Source organism: Euphorbia lathyris, chromosome 2 (genome assembly GCF_963576675.1).
Source record: "Euphorbia lathyris chromosome 2, ddEupLath1.1, whole genome shotgun sequence".
Lineage (NCBI taxonomy): Eukaryota > Viridiplantae > Streptophyta > Magnoliopsida > Malpighiales > Euphorbiaceae > Euphorbia > Euphorbia lathyris.
Window position 1 is genome coordinate 51,541,733 of NC_088911.1, and position 7,501 is coordinate 51,549,233.

Sequence of the window (7,501 nt, forward strand, 5' to 3'; positions counted from 1 at the left end):
AAACTAACAAAACATGTAAATAATAATATCATGTGAAAGTCGTTGTATGTGCATGCAAGTGACTGAAAATGGGTTAAATTGAATAAAAGTGGATTAAAGTGATTGGAATTGGATGAAACCAACAAAAGCCGATAAACCTAACAAAATATAAATAGTATATATCATGTGAAAGTGACTGGAAGTGGGTTAAAGTGACTGAAAATTAGTGAAATTGTCTGGGGAAAATGAAAAAATTAGGCAGCGCATCAACAATTTGATATAATTAAATAAAAAAAGTCTACGAAAGTGAGTTAAGTAGGGTGAAATTAACTGAAATTGGATATTAAAAAGTCAAACCGACTTTATTGAACTTAGTACAAAATTCTAGCCCATTGAACATAGAATTATAGGATAAATCTAGTAAAGTTTGAATTTGTGGCTGAAAATATTTGAGTCACCGAAATTAATAACTATAAATTAGAAAGAACAATGTAGTAGTGTGTCTCCAGAAAATAAAGTGTGCAAAACTAAGTGTGTCCAGTTTATGTTGTGAGCTTGTATGTATGTGAGTAGCTTGTATGTGAGTGAGTGCATATTAATAAATTTTGTTTTGGTTCAAATAAAAGTTTAATTTATTTTAAGTCCTCCAATTATTCAATAAGTGGTATCAGAGCAGACGGTTAGGGACCGGTACGTGGTCAAGTGCAAGCAGGCGGTCATGGATCGGTACGTTGTTGACTGCAAGCAGGCAATCAGGGACTGGTACATGGTCGAGTGCAAACATATGATCAGGGACCGATAGTTGAGTACAAGCAGGCGATCAGGGACCGATCATCGAGTGCTTTAAAAGTTCGTGATCTGGGATCGTGGTGGCACGAGGTATTGCTAGCCCGCAGTCCGGGACTCTAAAAGTTATTAGTTTAAGACTAAACATACTTGGTTGATTAAAAGAGATAACCAAGTCATCATGGCTCGGTAAGCACTCTGGAAAAACTTAATAATAATTATTATAGTACTTGGAGTACTCGTATATGCAATTTTATCTGCTCGGCCAAGATTTATGGGAGACTCTTGGAGGTAATGACACAACACCTCTAACGGAACAAACTGACCTTAAAAAGTGGAAGGTCAAGTGTGGTAAAGCAATATATGCTTTATCAATCTCGGTGGAGGATGATTTCGTGCAACGCATCAAGGATGCTAAAACCTCGAAGGAAGCATGGGACACTCTAGCTGAATTATTTGCAAAGAAAAATGATGCCAAATTCTAACAGCTTGAGAATGAGTTATTATCGGTATCGCAAAACGATGCGACATTAAGTGAATATTTGACTAAAGTTAAAACTTTATGTAAAAAAATTTCAAAACTTGATCCTGAAAATAAAATTACTGAAACAAGAATGAGAATGAGAATAATAGTCTATGGGTTGTGTCTAGAATTTAACAGGCTTGTCACAATAACCTATGGCTAAAGATCTAAATTTAAATGAATTAGAAAATATTATGGCTAATCAAGAGGCTCTAGATAAACAAATGTCTAAAGTCTCAATGAATGATGAAGATAAAATTCTTTTTAGTAATAAAAATAGAAAGGATCCAAAAACACTGATATTGAGATTGAGAGAAAGATCTAAAGAAGAAAGATGGCAGAAAAGTCCACAAAGAAGGAGTTAGCAAAAAGGGGGAACTCACCACAATCACAACCATAATGAAGAAGACGATAAGTTGTATCGACGTATGAACAATCAATGTTATGTCGTGGCAAAAGAGGTCACTATGCACGAGATTGGTGGTACAATAAATTAGAAGGCAATGCTATTACATGCACGCACACTCAAGAAGAAAGCGAAGAAGAATAAGATTTCCAAGCTTCAAGTGCCATGGTAGAGCCAGTAATATATGATTCAGTCAGATAATCCATAGTAGATGGAAAGAAAGAGCAAGTGTTTGCTGCTGGGCAGCAAAATGAGGAGGAACCAATAAGGCAGCTAAGTTGCCTTCAGCTCTTCAACTCTATACAAAAGAATGAATATCAAGGTGGTGATGAGTAACCACTCGAGGAGCCTTCTAATAGAGAAGAGGACAAGACAGATTCCCAAAAAGAGTCATCAACTTCGTGTGAAATGCTACCACCCAAATTAGAGGTGGAGAGTAAAGGAATTACTGAGATATTACCATCCAAGGAAGAGGTAAAGCATAAACAAGAAAGGATGACTGAGATGCTTCCATTGAGGAGGAAAGTCGGGCGTGAAAAATCAGTATTGTCCGAAACATTGCCATGAAAGATGAAGGTGGATCCTAAGTCAATAGGTACGTCAAAGGAGTTGTCACCCAATGAGAAGGTGAAGCCTAAGCCAATGTAGATGTCCAAGGTGCAGAAGCCACAAGAGAAAGTGGAGCACAAGGTGAGCATAGCTAAAGGTGGAGTCGTTACATCGAGAAAATGTATGCAAGGTGCTGACAACCAAAAAAGGTTCGCCAAGAAGGAAATCATCAAGTAGATGGTGCTGTTGGAAGCTCTAGCCAAGAGGTTGAGCGAATCAGCTAAGTTAGGAAAGGCTTGACAATATAGGGCTAGAAGGTCAACGATAGAAACCAAAGAGAGATTACAAGTATGCTTCAAGGTGACATAGGTCGAGGGAGACCAACAAGTTGGAGTGTGACAATCCCAATGGCGTGGGAAAACCCAACTGTGTAATAAACATTAAAGAGTAGCATCAGTTTCAGGTTTGGCAATGAAATACAAGATAATAAGAGCAGACACATAACTACTTGGATAAGAAACTCAACAAGAAAAAAAAAAACAAATCCTAAATACATGAATGCACTGTCAATTGAAGAAATTGAAAAAGAGCCTACGTCGTACGAAAAGAATCTTCAAGCAAGAAGAAAGCTCGCAAAAGAAAATTTTCGGAATGCAACTTGAAATGGCCAGTAAGTACAAAGTAATTAAAGTCGGTGTTGAGGGGAATATTAAAAAGTCAAACCGACTTTATTAAACTTAGTAGAAAATTCTAGCCCATTGAATATAGAATTATAAAATAAATCTAGTAAAGTCTAGATTATTGAATTTGTGGCTGAAATTATTTGAGCCACCAACATTAATAACTATAAATTAGGAAGAGCAATGTTGTAGTGTGTCTCCAGAAAATAAAGTGTGTAAAACTAAGTGTGTCTAGTTTATGTAGTGAACTTGTATGTATGTGACTAACTTGTGTGTGAATGAGTGCAAATTAATAAATCTTGTTTTGGTTCAAATAAAAGTTTAATTTATTTTAAGTCCTTAAATTATTTAACATTGGATAAACCACGGGGACTCTCGATGCTTTGTGAAATTTACAATGTCATAAAACTCGAATCGGACCGATTGGTTCGATCGATCGAAACGAAAATCGACTAGACTTTCGGTCCAAGTTACACCAATTTTTTTGATGTACAAAAAACTGACAAGAACCAGAGTTAGACCGGAAATCAACGGTCAGACTGGAAACCGGTGCAACCCTAGTTCTTTTACATTTAAAAGAAAAAATTTGAATTTTATAAAAAATAAATAATGAATTTGAAACTTATCTGTTAGACAAACAAATACATTATAAATGAAATAAAATTCATTCCACTAGGCCCATATCCTGATGGACCACTTATTGACCTTTGGAAGGTTGATCCACTTCTATTTATAATTAATTACTAAACCTATCCTATTCTCATCATATAAGCGATGTGGGACTTTTTGTCAATCATACTGCAGCTGCTTTTAAGTGATTATTATATTCAATTGTTATTTTTTTTTCAAATATTCAACTGTTATTAGACCTCTCATCTTAGTTGTATTTTTGCTCTTCTTTTTCTTTTTTCTTTTCCTTTCATTTTCGACCAAAAAAAATCCATTTATTATTTACTTAGTATTTTTAATTTCTTATCATAGTTTTATTAATTACATTTGTTGTAAGTTTTTTTAAAAGGACATTTGTTGTAAGTTTATATTTATTTATTTTTTGGTAGGGAAAAGAAAGTAAAGACAAAACAAACACCACAACAAATTAACTCGGGATTAGCCCAGGAAAGCTAACCCCCATAATATCTTTAGAAAGCAAAGATAACATGAAATCGGGAGGAGAAGAGAAAATAGAGACGCCCAAAGCCCTCTCATGGCTCTCGGCAGCAAGCCAGTCTGCCACCCGATTCTGCTCCCTGAAAACATGGCAAAAGTTGATAGAATCGAAAGAGGAGCAAATCCTTTTAATTGCTTTAACTAAATTCTGGCTCCTTAAACACAGAGCCCTTTTATCAGAAATCATCTTGATTGCTTCGAGATTGTCTGACTCCACTAGCAGCCTCCTAATCTCCAGATCCTCTGTCACCCTAAGCCCAGAAAAGATATCCCAGAGCTCAGCAATAAAAGAGGAGCCCAAACCCGGATTCTGAGCAAAACCTGACAACCAAGCACCTCCTGCATCTCCCAACACACCGCTGGCAGCAATTCTTCCGTCCTCTTTACGCGACCCATCGGTGTTCAACTTTACCATCCCTTCACCTAGTCTATCCCAGCCTATCAGATGAATAGTCGTCTTTTGGATAGAACCTGTTAAACTATCAATCTTGAAACTCTCAATTATTGAATTAACTTTTCTGAAGAAGAGAGCCAGCAAATTAGGAATGACAACCGCTCCTTCTCTAAATACCTCAACATTCCTCCAATGCCAAATTTAGTGGCAGACCATAGCAAACAGAATTACTCCATGTTCGAGCTCAGCCAACAACTTCCCTTCAATACCCTCCCTAAACCAGTCTTGTTCTGAATAGGAAAAGAAGGCAGAAAGACACTGCTCAGGCAGAACTTTCCTCCACACGGCCTTACTTCCAGCACAATCTCTAAGAACATGGCAACTCATTTCCGCATGAGCTTTACATCTACTACAAGCATCAGAGTCCACCAAATGTCATCTTTTCCTTTCAACACTCGTTAGAAGCCTATTCTTAGCACAAAGCCAAAGAAAACTCCTAATACGATAAGCAACCTTCAAGGACCAAAAACTTACCATATGGATAAGTAAGTTTATATTTATAATTAACTATAGTTTATATTTATAATTTTAAATTAATTATATATAATTAATATATATTTTTTATTTATTATATCATCTGGTCCGACCATTCCGAGCCATCCGATCCGACCAAGTGACCCGTGACCCAATTATAAATCTGGTTTGATGTCCGGTCCGATTGTGATAACATTAGAAATTTGCAATTAGGACCCATGAGTCAATTTTTCGATCAAATAATTGTGGTTTAGTTAATTTACAAAATTAGGCCTTGTATTTTGGGCAATTTGCAGAGTCAGTCATTTTAATTGCTTCAAATCGCTCCCATTTGGATTAAAAAATCACGAGAATAATATTTGATAGAGTGGCTGAGTTTGTAAACTGCACATAACTTCTGTTTGCAAACTTTTAAACCACAAAGACTGTCTGTGCAAATCGGCTAAACCAGAAGGTTTATTTTTATACTTTTCTAAAAAAATAATATATTTAATGTGAAATATGATTGAAAGTGTATGAAAGTGACTAAAATATGGTGAAATTCACTGGATTTGATTGTAGTTGCGCAAAATAAATGAAATTTGTCCAAAAAAAAAAAACTCGACAAGGAATGAGCATATGGTATAATTACCTGAAGAAAATAGTGGGGACATGAAAGATATGGAACAATTGTTTTCAAAATTTCTAGATTCTCTCTTGCCTTCCATGCTTTTTGTTTACGCATAATATTGTAAGTAACTGAAATTGTTTGAAACCCAATCAAAACTAAAAAGGTTATAAACAATAGATATGAAGTTAAAGAGACTAAAAATGTATGAAAGTGTACAATAGTCACTGAAATTGTTCGAAACTATTCTCAAATATCAAAGTTGTAAAAAAAAGTTAGATGTTAGTCAGGTGAACAGGGCTCTTGGGAATTAATTGTGGATTAATCAGATTTGTATTTTCTTATTTATGAATAAATAACTTTTTATATAAATGCAATTAAAATATGTATTTTATTATCTAAAATTATAAAATGATTTAATTGGAGCATAAATCCTTAAAAATGTGTTAAGAATAAAACTTTAACAACAATATCATTGAAACAACTGAAACAAGTAAAAAAATAATGTTTATAAGTAATTATAATTCTTTGAAAACTATGAAGCAATGTCCTTAAACTCTTAAATCATATCATAGAAACAAGTTGAGAATTGAATTAAACAAGAATATTCGAAAATAATAAACACAATTCACCAACAACTATACACTACAACAAATCACCACTTGTGCCACGAATCATACCATGAAAATTCAAAATTTGTGGCATAATTCCATTTTGCCACGGAAAAAATAAATTCCACCATACACTTATTATCAAATCATATATTTCTGCCACATGTCAATTTTTTCTATGGCAAACATACACTAATGCCACGGTAAATATTTACTCGTGGCATAAAATTAAATATGCTACCAGTATTTTATTTCGTGGCAAATAAATTACTTATTCTAAAATTCTTTTCTAATATATTAAATTTTTTTTATCTTGTATTTGTGGCGGGGAGAACAAATTTATTTTTGTGGGGTATTGAAGAAGGGTAAATTTCATCAATGGTGTACAACCTTTGCACAATTTCACACTTTGATGTACCACCTTTATTTTGTCTCACTAATATATATGACCTTATAGGTAACCTCTCAATATGGTGTATAGCAGGTAAAAATGACCGGTCAACACAAAGTCAACGCGCCACGTCAGCAGTTTGACCGGTCAAAGAAGTCAAAAATTGACTCACCACATGTGCAATTACTTTTATACCCTCATTTGAATTTTCTTCTTAAAATTACTTTTCTCTCTCTTAAACCCATCTTCTTCTTTCTTACCAATTTCTAAATTTCTCTCTAATTCTTTCGTCTGTCTCTAGAACCAATGAACAACAATGTTCTTAACTCTCTTTATTTATTATAATGTAGTCTGTAGTTATTATTAGTGAGATACAAATTATAGTAATTAATTATTGTAAAAAAACCCATCTTTTTAATCGTTCTCACTTCCAGAAAAATCCAAATTATCCCACCTTTAATCTTCAACATCATCCATTTGAAGTCCACAAGCATCACATCCCCTGCAACTTTTAATGAATATTTCTTCTGAGCTTTTATAGTTTTAAGACTATTATTATATATTATTTTTGCATAACAATGAAAACCCAATTTCAAGAAGAAAACCCAATGAAAACCCAATTTCTTCTGTTCGCCATTGTCGTGGAAAAAAGTTGTGGTTATTTACGGGACTGGACTCTTGATGAGCATAGCGTTTTTAGATCCAGGAAATCTAGAAGGAGATCTCGATTATAGCATTGTTGAGAGAGAAACAGGAAGATAGAGAAAGAAAGGATAGAGAGAGAAAGAATTTACAGATCTGGTATTTTTCCTTGATTACAGTACAACAGTTCAGACCGATCTTCGGGTTGGGCTTTCATTTGATGAACATTGAT